Below are 21,379 nucleotides of genomic sequence, written 5' to 3'. Positions count from 1 at the left end.
AAAATTCTTTACCATATGTACAAGAAATTAAATTGCATGTTTTTTTTTTTTAGACTTATATAGTTTAAAAAATGTGTTTTGTTAATTTAAAAAAGGATTTTTAGTTATTTTTACATTTTTTATAAAATCAATAGTAAAATTAAATTAAAGTTTTTGTTTTATAAAAAATATAAAACTATAAAAACTCTTACTTTCTAATTAACTTAAAAACAGATAAGTGCGACCCAACGTGAAGTTTTTTTTTGAAAGCGACACCAAATTCTTCATTTAATAAAAATCTGCTTTAATCTTTAAAAAATGATTTTGCTCAGATTTCTTTGAGGTTTATTTGAAAACATTAGTTTTTTTTTAAGAAATCGGTCAGATAAATTTTCCTTAGCAATTCACAAAATGAAGAAGATCTACAAATATTATTTTTTTTAAATTATTTTTGGTAAATTAGGTATTTTTCTTTATAAATAAAAAATCTTCTGTTTTTGCAGTCTTTTTTGCCAGCATTAATAAAAAACTTTTTTTAAGTAGGGGAGAGTGGGGCCAAATGTAACACTTTTTTCTAAAATCGATGGTTCTCCTACAAATTTGAAAGTGGGTCAACCACACCTTTTTTAAATTAAAGACCCATGTTTTAGCTCCAAGATCCATCATAAAAATTAAGCAAAACATAACGGTAATGTTGAAAAATAAAGCTTCCAAAAAAAAAATCGTGTTGTTTCAACTTACCCCACATACGGGGCAAAGTGTAACACATACCGGGGTAGGTTGTACCAAAAACTAAAAATAAGCGAAAAATACCTTTATTTGTTTATATTTATTTATTTTTAATTAATAACAATAAAAACAAACCTCAGTCATGAAATTTTGGTGCAAATTTGTAAAAAGTAGAGCAAATCCAAGATTTCCAGAGAAAATTTGACAGTAGTCTTAAATAAAAGTTATTCGAATTCATAAATTGTTTTATAAGCTTTATGAATTCAAGTGGTGGTTCAAAAATGTGTTTCCAATTTCAAAATAAATACAAATTCAATTACAAGCATTCATATTCAGGGTTGTTAATTATATTAGGTAAACAATTTTTCAGTATAGGTAGGTTTTTACATGGTACAACTTGCCCCGGAAAAATGTTACAACTAGCCCCAGCATGAAATTTGGCACATAAAATCAATTTAAAAAAAAAGCGAAACTGATATAGACAAAACATATACACGCAATTTGAGCCAAAACACAGTTGCATATGACAAAAAAACACTTAGCACTCTATCTTTTTCGGGTAAAGAGGTAGACCAAAAATAAAATTTAAAAAAAAAGTTACAAACATGGATTTTTTGGGCACCACTAGTGTAACTTCTCACCCTGTCGTCTAATCTTCATCTGTAGAAAATGTGCCGGTAGATATGCAAAAATTGAGAATTTTTCTCCTTTACGCGTTTCTTAATATTGAAAGGAACATCGCTTTTTTTAGCTGTTAATTCTTACCCCTGTTACATTTAGCCCCACTCTCCCCTAATCAACAAATCATAGGTAAGATTATTTACTGTAAGGTATTTGAAAGCATTTTTTTTTTTTTTGTATTTCAAGGTACTAAAATAAATTAAACTTCAAAATCGAATTAATTGATTTTAATTGACCTCATTTTACCAAGAATATTTTTTTTTAGTTTTTTGTGTGATTTTTTTAAACCTATTCGAAAATCAAAACGTAAAGTTTTTTGTATTAAAATACCTATAGAAAAAAATGTATACAAAAAAAATGATAATACTATTTTATTTCATATTTTATAAATCCTTAGTTCATTTTGAAATTATACTGACTAATTGCCGCTTAAAATCAAAAAATAATTTTTTCAAATAAATATTTGTATTTGAGTTTATAGTCAATTTTATTGTTATTTTATTTAAATAATCAAATATTGATTATTCATGTGAAAATATTGGTTTGTGTGAACCTATTGTCTATGTTGAATATATAGACAAAATTATGGTATATGAAATAATGAAACGAATATGATTCAACTTACTTTTATAATTGGTGGATATTTTGTGTATAGAAATCAAATATTAGAAAATGGTTTACCTGCAAAAACAAAAAATAAAAATGAAAATTTAGTCAAAATAGAAATAGCAAATGAAATTAAATATCAAAATCGATATTTATAGAGATCTATTATTTATGTATGTAATAAAGTAGTTTGAGTTCTAGATATTAATTGCGGATAAAAACATTTTCAAGTCTACGGTAAATCTAAAAATTGAAAAGAGCGGTTTTTTTTTAAGTCATAACTACTGCAATGTTGAAAGAAAGAAAAATCATGATACATAAAAAAAAATATTACAAATCTGATAGAAATAAAAAAGAGGAGAAAACAACTCAACACAATTTTCTATGAAGGACCTTCTAACCTATTTTTCAATTTTATTGGAAATCTTTCTGGAACATCTGTAAACTTTGGATGACTAATTAAAAAGGACTAGACAACAAAAGAAAACCTACATTGCAATTAAAAAAAAAAAATAAGGAACAAGCATGTCTTCAATTTTAATTAAGTGGTGCATTCCTTTAAGATTTACACATAGTTACATAGATTTACTTTATATAGACTTAGAAGTATAGTATGAGTCGAAACCATACGCCAAATAATATTATTATGATTGCGCAGTGCATTTTTCAAATTGTTAATAGGAACCCAAGGTAGTTTGTATATTGTACCTACAATTAAAAAATAAACATATTTTTTATTTATAAAAATTTTCTAACATTTTTCAAAAAAAAAGTTCTTATGCTATTTTGAATAAAAATAATTTATCAACACTTGAAAACGAAATTTCGAAATATTTCACTTATCCGTTTTCAAATAACTGATTTTTCAAAAAAAAAAATGTTTGAAATATTTTTAAAAAATCCAGAAAAATGTGTTTTTGGAAATTTAAAAAATTTTAATGTTACAGTTACTTAAACGCTTTCAGGTAAAAAAAATTCCTTGAAATCTGTGTAGTCGTGTACGAGATATTCAGAAACCAAAAAAAGCGTTCTATGTACCGTTAATAACAGTAAAAAAATATTGTTTTTATTTAAAAAGTTGACTCTTATTGTGTAATAGTGTAATACTGTAAAGGAACTTTTCTATTTCCGTTCAGGGTAGGTATGACAGGTATCGTTAGTTTTACCCTAAACAAAATTTCAATTTCTTCAAAACTGTTTACTACGAAGTTTAAAGAAAATCGTTCTAGTAGTTTAGGCTGTAGCTCGAGTTGCATATAGACGGACAGACAGACAGAATTGCCGGACCCATTCTTTTGGCATTCTACATCATCGTAATGTCATGGTTGATTGTTATCTCAAGTTAAATTTTTTTTTTTTCGAATCCTAAACTTGCCCTATAGAACAACAAGTGTGGTAAATTAGATTTCCTGTATTTTTCAATTTCATGCGACAAAGAATTTGTCGAAAACGAAAATCCTGAATTTTGGGACTTGCGAAATTCACCTTTAGGCCACCATCTTGGATTTTAGTTATTGTCAAATACCTCAATTCATATTAGTTGTAAAAAAAGGGAGCGGGTCAAAATTCTGCCTTTAAAATTCTGGTTTTGAAAATTCTGCTTTTTTTCAAGAAAATTCTGTTTTTCAAAATTCAGCTTTTTTTATATTCTGCTTTTCAAAATTCTGCCGGCATTTTTTTGAAGAAAAAAACTCTGCATGTTTTTCATAGCATATGCGTTTCCTTAACAAAAATACACCTTATTAACGCAATTTAAGTTTGGTACTTTCCTAACTAACCTAGAAGACTGACTTTTTTATTAAAAATTAATTAAAAAATTTTCAATTATCATTTTTCGCAGATTGGATTTTTTGATTTATTGAGTTATTAAAAAAAAAAAAGAAATTAATTACAAAAATTGACATAGTACCTACTTGTAAGTACATAGTCTCAAATAAGCACCAAATTTTGCGAGATGAGGATTTTACAAAATTCTGAAAAAATTAAAAAAAGGGTTTGGAAAATGTTCAAAAGCGAGCGCTTTTTAACATTTTTTAATTTTTTTTCAGAATTTTGCAAAACAGAGTTATGAATTATTTTCAAAAGCAAAATTTTGAAAAACAGAATTTTGAAAGCAACTTTTTTGAAGCCTAATGTGCGGTCATATTTTTGGTTTAAACTTGAACCGTGTCATTTAATTGTATACGCTTTCTACATAATTACCAAGACAAATGGATTAAATATCCATTAAAAATTGCGAATGTGGAGCAGGATACGGTGAAATAGTTTTCGTAACTTTTTTACTGTCTCATAAAAATGAAACAATTTTAAATGTACCTAACTCCAATTCCAAAATCATAAAACTATATTGTTTAATTGTACGTCCTGTTAAATTTCAACATTAAGTAATTATCTAATAATTGTTTGTTCTAAAAAGCATTAAACTATGAAAACTATATCCATATGATGACAAGACTATACACTCTAATGAATAATGTTGTATACTTTCACTTGGATGCATTATAAAAGCAAATATAATAAAAATGTACTATTAAGATGACTTTGAAATAATTTATTTTAATGCATATAAATCCAGTTAAAAGTTGTTAATTAACTTGTTTATTTTAGTTTATAATGTCGAAAATGAAAGCCAAAAGCAATTAACCTTTAGTGTAATAATAATGTTGAGTCGTTAAGAACATGTTATTAACATAATAATCTTCGCAACTTTCTAATACCTAAATGGAAGTGAAAGAACATTACACAAATAGAAGAGTCAGCAGGCAACTATTATAAATTTATTATCGTACCGAAAGGAAAACATGTAAAATGTGGGTTAAAATCGTTTAATGAAGAACTTCAAATATGTATACTAAAGTGTACTTTTTTAAGTGGATTTTGATTGAGTGAGAAACTAATAAAGATTTTTTTTTTATTTAAAATGCAAATTAGGTGTATTAACATTTTTTTACTCTTCTCAATGTAAAAATAATATGCTTTACGATATCTTTGAACTTATTTTAAAATTTATGGTGGGAATGTTTTTCAAACACAAATGTTGAATCTTAGTTTCTGTTGAACTAGTACATATTTTTTTTTGTTGGTTTTGCAAACCAAAAATTACCTGATAAACAACAACAAACATTTTAAGTTTAAGATAAGCAAAGACTGGAGAACAAATTACTTATTTTCTGGTCAATTTACCATTTTACACAGTTCCTATTACTCTGTTGCCAATCAATTGATAAAGTTATTTGTCTATTTTTTAGAAATAACTTTGAAGCATGATAGGAAATTATTACCTACTAAATAGTATTTAGAGCGTGTAAAAAACTACATTGCCATTAAATTACACTTGCTTACAAATCCTTCAAATTCAGTGTTTTTTCTTAATGTGACCTTTTTCATGTACAAAAAAAAAAATAAATAAAAAGGTTTTTTTGTTAAAATACTGTTGAAAACTGAATAAATCATGGCTTACAATTTTAAGGTGCAATGTACACAACCATTTTTAAATACACCGTTTAAAAGGTAATAAACAGACGAACGAAATGAGTGTCTTCACGTACAAGCCATTTAATTAATGTATTGTTATATTTTTCATTCATATCATGTATTTTACCTATTATTATATTGATTACTTTAAGATTTGGTAAACATATTGATTGTAAGCAGTTAAGAATGTGACCATGATGATATTTTTATAAAGGTTCATTAATTGCAAGATTCAAATGACTCATGAATATTGTCATAATACGACGAAAAATAGACTAAGGAGGGTTTACATGCAAAGCAATTATGGACATAAAATTATTCTTAGTTCAGAAAACTCCAATCGAAATGCAAATCGCTATATTCGATTCTGACTTTGTTTGAACACGTTTTCATTAAAATAAATAGTTGAAAAGGAATTTTTTTTGCCTTAAAGTACACTTAGGAGCAAAAAAACGGAATCAAATAAATTATTTAGGTATATTAACAACAAAAATTGCACTAGATAAAATATTTTTTCTTCAAAGTCTCATGGTCTCATTTTAAAGCTTGAATTTTTTACTTTGAATTGTTGGTAAAAACATAAAGCGATTACTGTCAATAAATTGCACTTAATTTTATTTTAAATGTTACATTTTATAGATACCTACTCTCTGTTTCAATTTCAATTTTATTTTTTTTTTTCTTAAATACTTCATGTATGTTGATTGAATCTCTATAAAGTGAAGTTCTTTCTTGGCATTGACTTAAAGCTTTTGTTTCAAGCTTTTCAATGGTACCATTAACATTGATGTATGTCAATTACATCCTGATCAATTACACGGTGTAACACGGCAAAAAACAATTTTTTTTACCTTCACCTATTGAAAAAAATCTAGATTTGTCAAACTACCCATTTTTGATATAGTTTTTATAGTTTCTGATAGAAGATTAATTAAACCTTTCCAAAAATGTATAAAACATGTGATTCGGATAAACCACCTAGAATTTATAAGCTGTCAAAATTCAAAAATTCCCCAACTTCGACATCAATTTAAAGTATATGCTATCAAAGCAACATGCTGTTTTAAAAATAAATTCTTAAATAATATTTATTTCCAAATCAATGGAGGTATTATTTATGAAAAATTATGGAAAATTGGCTTATAAAAAAATTTTACGATTTCGACCTAGATACAGAAATTTGAACTTTTAGGTGTACCTAGAACAAAAATGTTGTTTTGGCACGTAGTAGAATAACTTGGGCGCCAGGATTTGATAACGGGTTTTTGTAGAGGAGTTCAATACAAACATTTTTTTCTTTGTAAGGGGGGTCTATCTATCCCGTTTAGGTGGGAGAGGCAGTTTTCAAAACAAAAAAATTATCAAAATAAAAAAAAAATAATAAAAAACAACGGCAACACATACAATAATAAATGATACCATTTCCGAAAGGAAAAATTGTACATTTAATTCTAATTTTTAAATCAATATATTATAACCAATAGTTTTTTAAATAATCGATTTCAAAATTAAAAATAGGTATGTGAAAAAAAAATTTTAAAAACTCATTTTATACTATTTTTGTCCAGACTGTGAATTTTATTAAAAAAATTAATCACACAGAAAACTGCCTCAATTTATTCCTTGTCGAACAGTGAAAACTATATGTTTCTATGTCTTCTAGTTTTTGGGAAAATTGAAAAATTATTTTATCAGATGTTTCTTTTTTCAAAATATTTTTTGTTTTTATTTGTTTTTATTTTTCAATTTTCTCAAAAACTAGAAGACATAGAAACATATAGTTTTCACTTTTCTTTCAGCGACGAAAAAAACATGTACAAACATATTGGAAAGATTTAAACAGGTATAATTGAAAGAAGAAAAAACAGTTCTTATAGAAAACATTACAGTATAATGTTTATTTAAAACAAAACAAAGTTTTTTACACTTTCTAACAGTAATATTTCGAAAACTGGAGCTGATGAATTTTTTCTGACTTCAGAATCGAGTTCACCGAAAACCTTCCGAAAAATATCCTTTTGTTTCGGGAACAATTAAAAACACTTGTAAAATAGTGTTATCTATCTCATTTTAACCCATTTTGACACTTCTTTTTGAAAGGATTTCAATATCTGTTGGTCGGAAAGTAAAAGTTTGTAGGTAACAAAAATTTTAAAAATTTCATATCTTAGGTTCAAATCTTTTAAATAGCTTCCATAAAAGATACAAGTAAAAAAAGTCGACATATGGGATGAACTTATTTCTGTGATGTAAAACTATTGTAAGCCTCTAATTTTTGTTGTTTGTTACATTAAGAAGATGGACGTTAGATTAAATTCGTAAGTACGCTGAATATTTGTTGCCTAAACACTTTTACTCTACGACCAACCGAAATTGAAATCATTTCAAAAACGGTAAAAAAAAGGTTACAAAAGTGTAAGGTTTGTAAATAGGTAATTTTTACCGCAAATTGTTAATTACATTAGTACAGAAATTCGAGAACTTTTCCATTATTTTTAATATGAAAAATGTACCAAATTTTAAGGTTATGTACCTGATTGCTCCGCACTATCAATTTCCTTCCATCAAGATTAGCATTCTTACTGACTTTTATCTTAAGAAATTCTTTTCTTTTTTCTTGTCTTCAACCATCGAATTGACCTAGGAAACCTTTTCAGTTCTGTGGTGAAACTCTCTAATTAAAAATTTCAATATACTTACAGCCAATATATTATTGTCTAAAATGTATCGGATTATAATTGACTTATATTATATGAATATAAAAAAGAAAAATACTGACACAGAAATTATTTTAATGAAAACTGAAATAATGTTCAATTATTACTATTTTTTTTTATTTAGATCAGTACTTTACGATAATTTTTCATCCATTTCTGTCTGTCATAGTTTGTAGGTCAAACTGACTCTATATAATAATACTCGACTTTAATTAAGTTCAATTTATGGTCAATTGGAATTTTGTTCGGAATTAAACAAAAAAAAATCAAAATCAGGTCAATTGCCTATGCACTCTCTCGACCAACTATATAATGCAGTAGCCCCAACAAACCAACACGTCATTATAAAAAAAAGTGTACACAATATGGTCTTCCATTTATACATATTTGCATGGCTTCCATTTGTTAATAACCATCATCAAAAAACATACAAAAGCCATTACCTCATCAAGTAGCCGCAGGTGCACATACACAAAAATATAAAATGAATAATTGTAAAAAAGAATACAAAAAAAAAATATGAATGTTTACAAATTTTAATAAAATAAAAGCCAGTGAAAAACTTTAATGAATGAGAAATTACAAAAAAAAGGGGAGACACACAAAAGTAACGAAATAAAATTAAACGTCATTTTGAGACTAATAAAATAGATACAAAACTTCACAACACAACTATTTTTATTATTATGAACTGTGTTAATGTTTTTTTGTTTTCTTTTAATTTGTCTAGAGTTGTTGTTATTTCTCATATAAACCTAATTAAGACTTGGAATTTAAAAAATTCACAGAAAACAACGAAAAAACCTTCCACGAATTGCGAGTACCTATATGGTATCCAATGGATACTTTGAGTATCTTTTGCAATGTAAATTTTTTTTTCACACAATTATAATTGCGAGAGAAGAAATTTCTGCGGAACCATTGAACCAAGCAATAACTGTTGCGGCTATTTTTTTTTTATTGTGTTCAAATGAATACACAAAAAAAAAACTCTTCAATTTTATCTAAATGAGCAAACTTTCTATTCCGTCTTGTGTATATTTATTCAAAAAAGGCCAAGCCCAGTAAACGGTCAAACAACTAGATAAAAACAGGAGCGGATTCATGAATGAGCCGTTATACTTTTTATATAGATTTGAGCCCAGGAAACTCGAAAATCTTATCTGCAAAAATGTTTATGGATAGGTTTTCGAGATATGATTTTTCAAAGTTTTTTGTCGTTTTTTTCCCACCATTCTTAGTATTCGGGCTATATCTTGAGTAATAAACGATCAATTTGAACAGAAAAGCACAGCGGCACCTGGAAAGCTGAATAAATAAGCAACAAACTCTGGAATAATTTTTTTGTGTCACTCCAGATTTTTAAGTGCAATATATCAAATCATTCGATTTTTTAAAGGAAATTTTTGCCAAAAAAAAAATTTGAAATAAAAAACTTAAACTTTCGAATCCTCATAGTTTTAAAATTTTTTATGTTTAGTATCTACACTTTTTGCCAAAGATAACATGATTATTTTCTTCAAAATGTATGGATAAGAGTTATAAAGATATGATAACACAGCCACAAAAAAAAAATATAAAAGTTTTGCCCCATCACGTCAGGTTTTTGAAATATCCTCAAAAAATGTCTAAACTCAAAAAAAAAGTTCTTATCTGACATCTTTTGAGGATACCTCAAAAACCTGACGTGATACGGCAAAATAGACTTCGAATTCGGTTTTAGCAACCCAAAAACTATATGAAAAACCTAGTCGCAACCCCAGGTAAGAAATTTTGTTTTTTTGGTTTTGAAATTTGTTTGAAGATATCTCAGAAACCTGACGTGATAGAGCAAAATTGACTTCAAATCTGGATTCAGCGATCCAAAAACTATATTATTAGAATATTCGCACATCCAGATCGTGACATTTTTTGATGTTATCTCGAAAACCTGACGTGATGGGGCAAAACGGACTCCGGATTCGGCTTCAGCGACCCAAAAACTATATGAAAAACCTAGTCGCAAATCCAGGTCAGAACTTTTATGTTTTTTTTTTTGGCTGTGTAATTTTTGTAACTATCAATATTTTTGGCTCTTTTTGTGTTTTTGTCTATAACTTGAAAAGGAAGTCGAATTTGAAAATTTGTATCAAGTAAGTTTTTTTAGATAATTAAATTTCTTATCGAAATATGTGTCCTTAATTATGAAAGTGAACTAAGTCACTCCCAAAAATGGCATCAAATCTAGCCTAAAAATAACTATTATTTAACGGGTAAAGTTTTTTTGAAAGCGAAATCGCAGTTAATAAACTTCTTTATTGCTCCTCTAGTGATTTCATAAAAGAAATATAATTAAATCGTTTCGTCGTCTGACGAAAATTTTCAATTAGATCTTTTTTGTAGGAAATTTAATTTTATATAAGAAAAAATGAACAGAAATTTTTTTTTACTTTGATCGTCTAGCAGTTCTGTTGTAAAACATCATATCATGTATAAAAATAAAAAACACCGATGATAGACCTCTTAAAATTTTTTTTAACGGCTCAAATTTTCACCAAATTTTTTTTTCATCATCCTGAACAAGATTTTCGAAGTAACTTTCAAAAAAAAAATATTTTATTTTTTTGGCCCAGTCTAATATAGATATTGAAAATGTAACGGAGAAAAAAAAATACTTTAACATAATGGTCACAAAAATTGAATACGGCTAAAATTGTATAAAATAAAGACTTTCAATATCTACTGTTTTTTTGTTTTTTTCTGTTCAGTTTGATCGTTTATTACTCAAAATATAGCACGAATACTAAATATGGCAAAAAAAAAAAAAAAAAACGACAAAAGACTTTGAAAAATTATGTCTCGAAAACGTATCCATCGTAATTTTTTTTTAAGATTTCCGAGTTCCTGAGGTTAAAGTACGTAAGACAAAAATAGTTGGATTAAGTGTCCGAAAATTTGCCCAAAACCTTTAGATGAAATATCAAGAAATGTAAAATTTTCATCTTTTGTCTGTTTTATATCACTTATCAGTCTAATGCTCTTAGGTATAGGATTTAATTCGTAAAGAACATCATACTGGTCTAAATAAAAAAAAATGCTTTTTTTCGAGATATAATTTTAAGAAATAAACAAAGTAAAAAAAATAATGAAAATTATTGAATAATTATAATTTTAAGAGGTTGGTAATTTGAAAAAAAGTTTTTAGTCATAATTTTTGAACTACCGAAAAAAAAACAAAAAAAAAATCAATGATTTTTACACGTGAAAAAATATTTGTATTTTGTGGTTTTTAAGGTGAAATGAAACAAATCAACTTAAACTTCTTACCAGGAATGTTAGATGGACTACATTGAATCAAGTAAGAATTCTTTGTCAGATAAATAACATTTGAGGCGCAATTTTTTCACAGAAAGAAAAAAATCACAATTTTTTCGGTTTCTGAAAAAAAAGTGGAATATAGAAACAAAAAGTTGGGTTATCCTAGGCTAAAGTTAGGCAAACGAACCGCAATGCAAAACCAACAATTTTTACACTGAATAAAAATAAATATTTTTTGTGATTTTTGAGAAGAAAATACTTCCGTCATAATATTAGAACTTAGGGTGGGCTAACGAAACAAAATCTTTGGCTATCCTGGGCTAACCTTTGGCAATCGCACCAGGCACGTTTGAAAAAAAAAAAATTAAAATTTAGTTGTGCCAACTTCACATAGCCCATGAACTCATTGTTCATAAAAAAATGTTCGTTCTTGTTGATTCTCATGAAATCGTATAACCAAAATTTAATGATAAGAATAACTTTGCTTTCACACAAATTATTCGAAATATTTTTAAAAGCCCTAAAAAATGCAATTAAAAGCCTTTAAACCCGGAAATCAATATGTTAATTTATGGAGGAGAAAAGCCCTCAATTTTGCAATCTTTTCTCAGTAACAATTCAGTAATGAAATTTATTAGTTCGGCCATGTCTAGAGAATCTTTAACTATACATTATCAGTCTAGATACCATATTACTATTTTTTTTCTTTCTCAAGTAGAATACAAAAAAATGTTTTATTAGAATTTTTAGAGCTGTGACTATAGAATGACTCAGAACGATGAACGATTAAGTCAGTGTGTGTTGCTTGGTATACAATATTTCTGCATATTTTCTGCAGCTGTTGGATGAAGCTTTAAAAAAACATCACCCACACACCCACTGAAACCACCACCGACCGACCACGACCACCCGCCCTGCCGCCCACTTTTATGTACATATATCTCTTACTTATGAAAAGAAGACGCGTTCAAGATATTGTTGGCGACTATGTGACGACAACAACAACCGCACAAAAATATAATATGAAAGATACAACTTTGCAAAACCGGTAAAACATGTATAACTCAATGAGAGAGGGCGGTGGTCACTTGAACGCGTTTGTACTTATTTTTCTCTTGTATTTAAGTTTGAGTTTGCTTTTTTCTTATTTTTCTTATTTTTACTGTCATTTGAAAGAAATGAGTATAATTTTTTTGTTTCCACTTGAAGCGTCCCATTATAAGAAAAAATGGACATCTAATGGGAAGGAAAATCTTCAGTAATTGCTTTTTGAGTACACACAAAATGGTTGTTTTTTTTTTGTTTTTGTATATATTTTCTGATGTTACGCTTTCGCTTTTCTTTTGTTCCTATGTTTGTTTGGGGTCTATTACAATGCAAAGTGTAAAATGTAAATTGACAACTTTATTGCGATTTTTACAACAACAACTATAGACTAATACAACAACAATAAAGAAAAGAAATATGTGTTCAACAAGATGTTTTTTGTTTTTTTTTTTTATTGTTTAAAGTAGATTTGTTAACATCTTTTGAGTTTTAACGAAAAACTTCACGGATTAACGGTTTACTGAACGAAAGCTTTATGCAAGAGAACTTGTTTTGATGGAAATTATAAGGCAGTTGAAAGTGGTTTTTTTGGGGAAATAAATTTAAATTAATATGAAAAAGAGTAGATACACTCGCAATTTGGCGGTTCAAAACAATTTTTTTGTTTGTTTTTATCATTTGGGGTCTTTTGTTGGGATGAATGGACACGAGATTTTTTTATTTGTTTGCGATTAAACTTGCTAATTGATTGCTATGAAAATGAATAGATAAATATTTTATATCCAATTTAATTTTCTGAGTTGTGAATTTTGACTCGTGATCTGTGAAATAAAAAGAGATAAGAGATCAACAGAAATTTATTGATATTTCAGTAATGGGCCTTCTTTGTTAACTCTTATACCTATTTTAAAAGCCCGAATTTTTCAAAAAAAAAAAAAAAATGAATAAGTGTTTTCAAAGACAGTATTTTCTATCAGACTTTTTATAGGCTTACATTTCATACTGTTCACCGCACAGTTGTCCTTTTTATGCTTTTTGGTATCAAAAATTATTTCCATGACCGTTTCTTAATGAAAAATTACGAAACTTGGTACCTACACTGAAGGATATTTATATTGAGAATACAAAAAATACACCAAATTTTGTTTATTAAAAATGGCGGAATCAAAATATGACTATTAATGAATTTTATAAAAAGAGTAGGAGACAAAGTGGAGCCTTGTGGGACTCCATAAAGGAAGTATGCAAAGAAGAACCAATGCGTAATCTTCCACCAAGATTTGTGAAAGCGTCAACAAAAGAAAAGAGGACCGATCTGGAATTTACATACCAACCTACCGCAATGTGCGAAGTATCGAACTTTGGCCCAAGAAGCCGCAAAAAGCTGGGACAACAAAACAGTTTATAGAATAACCAAGAAGCTCACAAGTGTTTAAAGTTAAATTCAAAACTTATTGAAAGTTATAGATGGTAACCTTTTAAGTTCGGATGAAGAAAAAACACTTTTTTGATGAAAATGCGGTGATCTGCCCGAAGCAACAAATTCCTGGTTGCTTGCTTTTTGTGGAGGCAGCTGTATCACGATAAGCTTATTGGTGTTATTATAAGCAATCTTCTTCCTGCATGGAGGAAGATTGTCATTTCAAAGTGGAATCAGACAGGGCTGCATACTGTCACCAATTTTGTTTTTATTGGTGATATGCGATAGGAAATCGATGGGGTCTGACATCTACATATAAGCCTACGCAAACGAAGGGCTTACTTACTTTCTCACACTATTATGAATCTTCATATTATGACATCAAACGTGGAGAGAGAAGCAGAAATCGTGGGTCTGAAAGTCGATTCGGAAAAAATCCAATATCGTGAGAGTATTGTCTTTTCCGAAAGCGGAACCAAGGAAGACATCAGCAGGCGATCAAGAAGGACAAAGGCTGCGGTTGGGCTGTTGCCAAATATTTGGATAAATGATTCAAAGCTACTACAAGGAAGGTGCAAATGGTCGAACGAGGGACTTTTTAGAAGAACCGGCTAGTAATATCCTGGCCGGTTTACATTAACACAATTTGATATTAATATTTTTAAAATGCAAAAGTGGCTTCCTTCACATTAAAAATTCATAAGCTTACCTACTTTATCTACTTATTATATTATTTATTTTATTAAAAATCCAGCTTTACAACAAAATTATAGACCACAAAGAACATATAACCTTTATCCTTATCCGCATACACAAAATAAATTATGCTCATTAAGTAATAGCTTAACCTAAAAAACTTAATTCCCTCCAAATGACCAAAGGCTATTCATAAATTATGTCGTAGAGAAATCCCTATTTTTTTTTTTTTTTATTATTATTTTTGCGTTGCAAAAATCCATTCTGCGAAAGCCTACCTATATTTTAATATAAATTTTGACCATGCTGTTGTTAACCAGGACACGCCCTTGAATAAATCAGGTTCTTAACCACATTTTATGTCCATGTAAATTTGCTATTTAGAATTCTCCCTATAAGACTAACAATACAACGGAGCGCGTCGTGGTACTGGAACCTAAAATATAAGCCTTTTTTTATACACAGTATAGCTACGATATGGTATAGTTTTACTCTAATAAAGGTTTAATATCAACACCTTCGTGACACTGCACCCTCTTTTTAAACTTCACGGTAACTTGAAAGTTAAATTATTCTCAGACACGTGATGTAAGTTGTTGGCTTAAAAAGTAAAACAATGAACCATCATCATCAGTAAGGTATATGGTATAAAAGCCACACACCATATAGGTACTCTTTTCTTATATCCGTTTAATAGTTTTAGTATTGTTACCTTCTCTAGAAGAGGAAAAAATAGCTTACTGGCAAAGTCAAACACACATTTTGTGCCAATTATTTACGGTCTACGGGTATGTGGAACACACACAAAATGGACGAAACTTTTACTTCATATGGCGGTGGCGATATGGTGTCAAGAAAAAATGATGAACGATGTTGGTTGCACATGCAAAAATATATATTTTTTTTTTTTAAAGTTGAATTATGAGTTTACACAGAGCTGTCTTCTTTTTTTTATTTTTATTTTTGTTGTTGCAGAGTTTGAAAATTCTTGTACTATGATTAATAAAAAAAAAAAATGTTTATAAAAAGTTTTGGCTCCTAAGGATTTTTTTTTAACCAGGTGACACTAAGTCTGGAACTGACATTTTTGATGCGAAGCTTGGGAAGTTTACCTTCTTTCCAGGGAGCGATAGAAAAAGTTTGAAAATTCAATCCCTATGTTTTGCATTTTATAATTACTCATACTTACATATATGCAAAAGATGTAAGAATGTTTTTTTTTTCATGGAAGTCTTAAGCTGTTAATCCATGAATAGAGAAAGGTGGATAAAGTTTAAATTTACTACTTTAGAGGCATCAATTAATTTTTGCAAGGCTAATCCTTCATTGTGCTGAACTTTTTAACACAAATGGACACCACGCTATACATATTTTAAAGGCTTGTGTCAAAGAAAAGACCTCGAATTAACCATTAAACATGCAACCATGAGTATGAACTTCGGAAAACAGTGAAAGGACAAGTGCATTCCTACAAATCTGCCATCAATAAATTAGCGAAGTATTCGAAAAAGTGTCTCGATGGGCTGCGAAAAATAACAGATTTAGAAGGGATATGACACCATTCAAGTTGCATCTAATCTCGTCTGTGATATACAATGAAACAAATCTAAAAATCTATGATTTGATACAAGCTTTCGAGGGTCTCCATGAGAGTTTGGTTATGTTTTGCGACGTGCTCAATGCTAGAACGTTTGTTGTCAAAAGTGCAATGTAATTATGTAACAATGTAACTTCAACAGGGAACTTATCGATTCTCTGTAGTATTGACATCAGTGACCTGATAAGAAGTCTAACTCAGGAAACTGCGTATGCTGATGATCTAGTCTCATTCAGAACATAAAGGTTGAGGTCATTCTTTTTTAGCGAGAATTCTACAAGAAGTTGAAAGCCAACTCTCAGATATTGTGCAAGATCGCTAGTTAGCGAAAGTGCATAAGCATGCCGGGTGGTAGCGACTTGGATACCTTCTCTCTCTTGCTACCAGGACCAGCCTTCTGTTCTTGTAGAAAAAAGGCGTGGTCCGTAGTCATTTGGGTTCGTTAAAGTACTTGAATTCGTTAACATGGTCAAGTACTTTTTCCAGTACGCCTTTAGTAAATAAATCAGCTAAGCTACAACTTCCTTTTTTTGTCCTTATTGTTTGTTTCTTTGAGTTTATAGTCTATTTAATAGATCGGGACTCCAGAGCAAAAATAGAACAAGAGTTAAAGATTTTTTATTGCTGAATATGATTAATTGGCATAAACGAATACTCCAGCCAAAAATGCTACTAAATCCATTGGTGTATTTCGAAGAAAATGGCAACACTGGTCGGTTTTTCAGTTTTTTTTTCTTTTATTTAGCTCGAAAACCAAGCCTAACTTTGAAATGGTTTAAAGACACTTTTCATAGCAAATTAAATTTGGTATCAAGTTGAGGATCTTATTTTTTTTTTTTATTTTAAAGAACTTTATTTTTATTTGATTTCTTTGTTTTTTAACAAACACTTTTGTTGAAGTCAAATACATTGAACGAAAAATGGGGACAAAAAAGCACCTTTACCGAAGGCAAAAAAATCAACCAAAGATTGGAGCCACATTCATCTTTCAAAAACTGTGTTGCTAAAAATACGAGCGATTTTGCAAAAGTAAAAAAGGTTGAATGTAGAATAGTAGATATGGGGGCATCTTTCAATTGAAGTAGGTTTAAAAATAAAGACGCTTAAACAAATAGAAAAACGTTTGGGGTGATTTCGTTCTTACTATCGTAAAAACTCGGGCTTGCACCTCTGGGCGACGCGACGGTTCCAGCTGCCCCTACCCTAAAACCAGCCCTGCCATCTGGAATACCTATGCTTTTAAAACCCTCTTCCGCATACTAACCCATATATGGTTTATCGATTTCATATCGATTTATTCTTGTTATATTGCATCAAATGTCAAAAAGAAAAAACTTTAATAAAACTATGTCTATTTTTTTATAATTAACCGGTTTTTATTATCAGTAAGAGAGTCGTGATTCTGAATTAAACTCATTGTTTCACGAGCATGTCTAAAGTGCAAATCTGTGAATAAAAGTGTGAACTTTTCAAGTCTTTTTTTATAAGAAATAAGTAAGTTGCATCCAATTGAAAATAAGTTTCGTATGAATTTATTATACTTTTATATGTTTAAGAAGTTTGTTTTTTGTTTTTTTTTAATAATTTTTGTCTTTTTTTTGCGTTTTTTCCAAAACACCATATATGGGTTATCATGTGTTGGCGACTTACATTACTGATTTTTGTGGGAATTTTTTTTTTTTTTTTGTAAAATGAATTGAAAGACTTTCTATGGAAAAAATAAGTGTGTTAATGCTAAAACTGGTGATGGCTTTCGAAGTGATGACGATCTAGCTTCAGATTCTGGCCCTTTTTAACATCAAACAAGCCATCTCCGAGCACTTTTGCAAATCTGTAACACCTAAAATGTCACGAAAAAGATGATGCCCTTCAGCTTTGGCTTGTGATCAAAGGAGAGATGGAACAAAACAAAGCTGAGGGAGTTATATACAAGTCACGGAAGCCCAGCCCCATCTAATCCCGAAACTCCAATTCACTCACAACAACCAAGGGCAAAAGTCGTTGAATTCAGTACTAACTGAAAACATCGACCATATCCCTGAATGGCAAACAAAAACACCAATATATCAAATTTCGGGACTGAAAACGTATTGTGTACATGTAGAAAATGAAGGGGTTCTTCTGCAACAATGATAAAAGAAAGAGTTTGAATAAATTCCATGAATAAGGAAAGTCCAATGTAATAAAAACATATTTTACAAAACATACCTTGAATGCATACTAAACTATATATGGGTTATTAATTGTTTGCTGGAAATTGACTTGCTGCATACTAACCCATATATGGTTTATGTTTCCAAAAAATGTATATATATTTTAAAAAAATAAAAAAATTTAAGTAATACCCATTTTCAACCCCTAATAAAGCTAAAAAATTGTTAAAAAAATTTTTATTTCATTTCGTTCATAATTCATGCAGTAGAGGGTTAAACATCTTAAATGAAAAGCTAAAAGATGAACGGCCTTTTATTAAAACTTATCCTTGAGGGAGATCTTCTTTACATTTCCTAGGTTTTTCAACTTTAAAACCATTTTCTGTTTTTTTTTTGTAAGTATTTTGGAGTTTTTAATTTTTTTTTAATATTTAGAAGATTTCAATTTGTTTGTGTAGAGAAAATGCAAGTTTGTTAGAGTAAGTAACAAATTACTTTTTTTAGAAACTATATGAGTTTTTTAATTAAATAAAAGATAAAGAACATTTTCTTATACTCATTATATTATGTTGTTTATTATAACAAACGTTTTCGAGAATTGTTCTCATCTTTATGTTAAGCAAATTAAAAATATTATTTTAAATTTAAATTTTATTTACATAAAAATCAATTTATACAAATTTCTTAAATTTAAAAAAATTAAAGTAATTTTTAAAAAAGTAATTTTGAAAAAATATCAAATAAAATTGTATGAATTTTTGTTAATCTTCTCTTCTTTTTAAACCTGGGGTCGAACTATGGCATACGTCCGTTAATGTTTTGACTATTGCTCTCTCTATTTAATTAGAAGAAAATAAAAGAGACATAAAGCGTAAATACGTTAACAAACGTATGCCGTAGTTTGACCCCTGATCTAACACTTATAAATAAAAAGCACCAGAGTAAGGTAAGGACTATTGCGCAATGCGCACAAGCGGAAAATCAACTCCCTAAAAACTTATAATTGATACACTGAAAATAATAAATTTCGTAAAATTACGAAAATCGTTTCATACACTACATTTTCGTTGGCCCAACGAAACTTTCGTTGGCTCAACGAAAATATGTAATTTTTCGTAATATGAAAACCTTCATCAATTAATGAAAACGTTTCATACACTTTTTCTCCCTTTTTAGTGCCAAAAAATCCAATTCAATGAAAAGATTCATCATTTAACGAAAAATTTCATACTTATTTTAAAGAATAAAAATAAGAATTTTTTCCTTATTTTATTAAAGTTTTAATTAAGTAACGAAAAAATTCATTAACTTATGAAATTCAACATTAACTAACAAAAATCTTCATAAGTTTATGAAAATAAATAATTGTCTTATGAAAATTCTTCATCGGCTTATGAAAAAATACTTCAGTTAACGAAAAAAAATCGTTGCCTGGCAAAAAAAAAAAAACCTAGACTTGAATGCATTTCTGTTTTAATGATGAAAAACTTAATCTTGCTGGATATACCTAGTTCACATTAGGTTTTTGTTTAAAAATCTATTTAAGTTGAGCTGAATATTAACAATATTTGCGTATTGACAAGGTGTCTCACGATAAGTCGGTCAACTCATGAGTCCAAGTAAGTTCCACCGGAACAAACGCCAATTTTTTGTTTGGACTAAAGGCCATTAAAAGCTATATTAAATCAATGATTTAACAAGTCCAGTTAAATAAAAGAAGAAAAATGAATGAAAAAATTCGTAGGTGAACGAAAAAATTAGTAATTCTACGAAAAGAATGTAAGAATAATCTACTAAAAAAATAATAAATACAACGAAAAGTTTCGTTAGCTAACGAATATTTTTTCGTAATTTAATTAAAATACTCATAAAATTTACGAAAAACTTCGTTAGCTTACGAAAGTTTTAATTAAATTTTACGTTAATTGATGAAAAAAATTCGTAAAGTGATGTATATAAATTCATTAATTCTCTATCAAAAATTTTTATGAAAAATTTCATTAAAATACGAAAGTTTTCGTTAATTGATGAAGTTCTTCATTAACGTATGAAAGCCGTTTCGTTGAGCCAATTAAATTTTTCATCGGCTGAAAATTACCTAATTAAATTTTCTTTGGCTCAACGAATTTTTTCGTTGTATTTACGTATGGATTTGGTTCAGTGTAAAATCCGGATAATTCAAGCTTGTTTATCTTCTCTTCTTTTTAATCCTGATCAATATAAAATGCTCCAGAGGAAGGTTTTCTGCGCACAAGCGGAATCAACTCCCTAAACACAATTGACACCTAACGTCAAAAAGTATTTGCCAAATGTTAGCAACTCTGTTTCAACTTTCATAATCTGACTAAATATTTGAAGAATAGTTTGAACTATAAAGTTTAATGCTGTAAAGTTTAACAGCTTCGAGTTTCTACCTAGATACCAAAATAAATATTCAAGATTGTTTTGTTCTTAAACAAAAATAATCCAAGCAACATACTCACTAAAATTCCACCCAAATTTCTCCCGCCACACTTAACCTTTTAAGTTTCTACATAGTACCTACCTACCTATCTAACATAACAATATGTTTACTCTTAATATGCTTGTGCGTCATCAATATTTCCTTATGAATATGATGTATAAGTATAAGTAAGTAACTATATCCTTAGTCTACCTATTGTCCTTTCAACAAAATATTTCACTAATCTGTGATGCAAAGATCTTAAGTCCTTTTTTAAGCTCCATTCAAAATTTTGACGAATATATTAGATATTATGTTGGTGTTATATTAATTTATATATAGATAGACAGACATTATGTATCTATCTATAGAAACATCGACAGGTAGTTAGGGTGTTTTATTATTATTATTATTATTTTTTTTTATATCAAAACACCCCCAAGAGAGCCAACTCACGTGTGTGTACTTATCTTCTTTTCTCAAATGTATATCTACCAAACCAACCCAAAATATCTACAATATTGTTTTTTCTTCTTTCTC

General features: G+C 28.7%; 1 protein-coding gene and 1 long non-coding RNA gene across 6 annotated transcripts in view; both read right to left on the bottom strand.

Annotated features, from left to right (window-relative positions):
- Positions 1–8,217, bottom strand: part of LOC129906500 (uncharacterized) — a 174,324-nt gene extending 166,107 nt beyond the window's left edge. Inside the window, exons 1-3 of one of the 3 annotated variants that reach the window (XR_008770803.1) lie at positions 8,170–8,217; positions 8,003–8,109; positions 1,820–2,070 (exon numbers count right to left, since the gene is read on the bottom strand). This is a non-coding gene — a long non-coding RNA (uncharacterized LOC129906500). Of the gene's footprint in view, positions 1–1,819; positions 2,071–7,484; positions 7,581–8,002; positions 8,110–8,169 lie in introns of those variants that run through there. The other 2 variants (XR_008770804.1, XR_008770805.1) reach the window with 2 other exon arrangements.
- Positions 1–21,379, bottom strand: part of LOC129906499 (fasciclin-3) — a 272,879-nt gene that overhangs the window by 249,660 nt on the left and 1,840 nt on the right. The gene's annotated exons all lie outside the window — the stretch shown is intronic.

This window comes from Episyrphus balteatus, chromosome 1 (genome assembly GCF_945859705.1).
Source record: "Episyrphus balteatus chromosome 1, idEpiBalt1.1, whole genome shotgun sequence".
Lineage (NCBI taxonomy): Eukaryota > Metazoa > Arthropoda > Insecta > Diptera > Syrphidae > Episyrphus > Episyrphus balteatus.
Note: the sequence above shows the minus strand (reverse complement) of the source record. Positions and strands in the feature narration are given on the sequence as shown.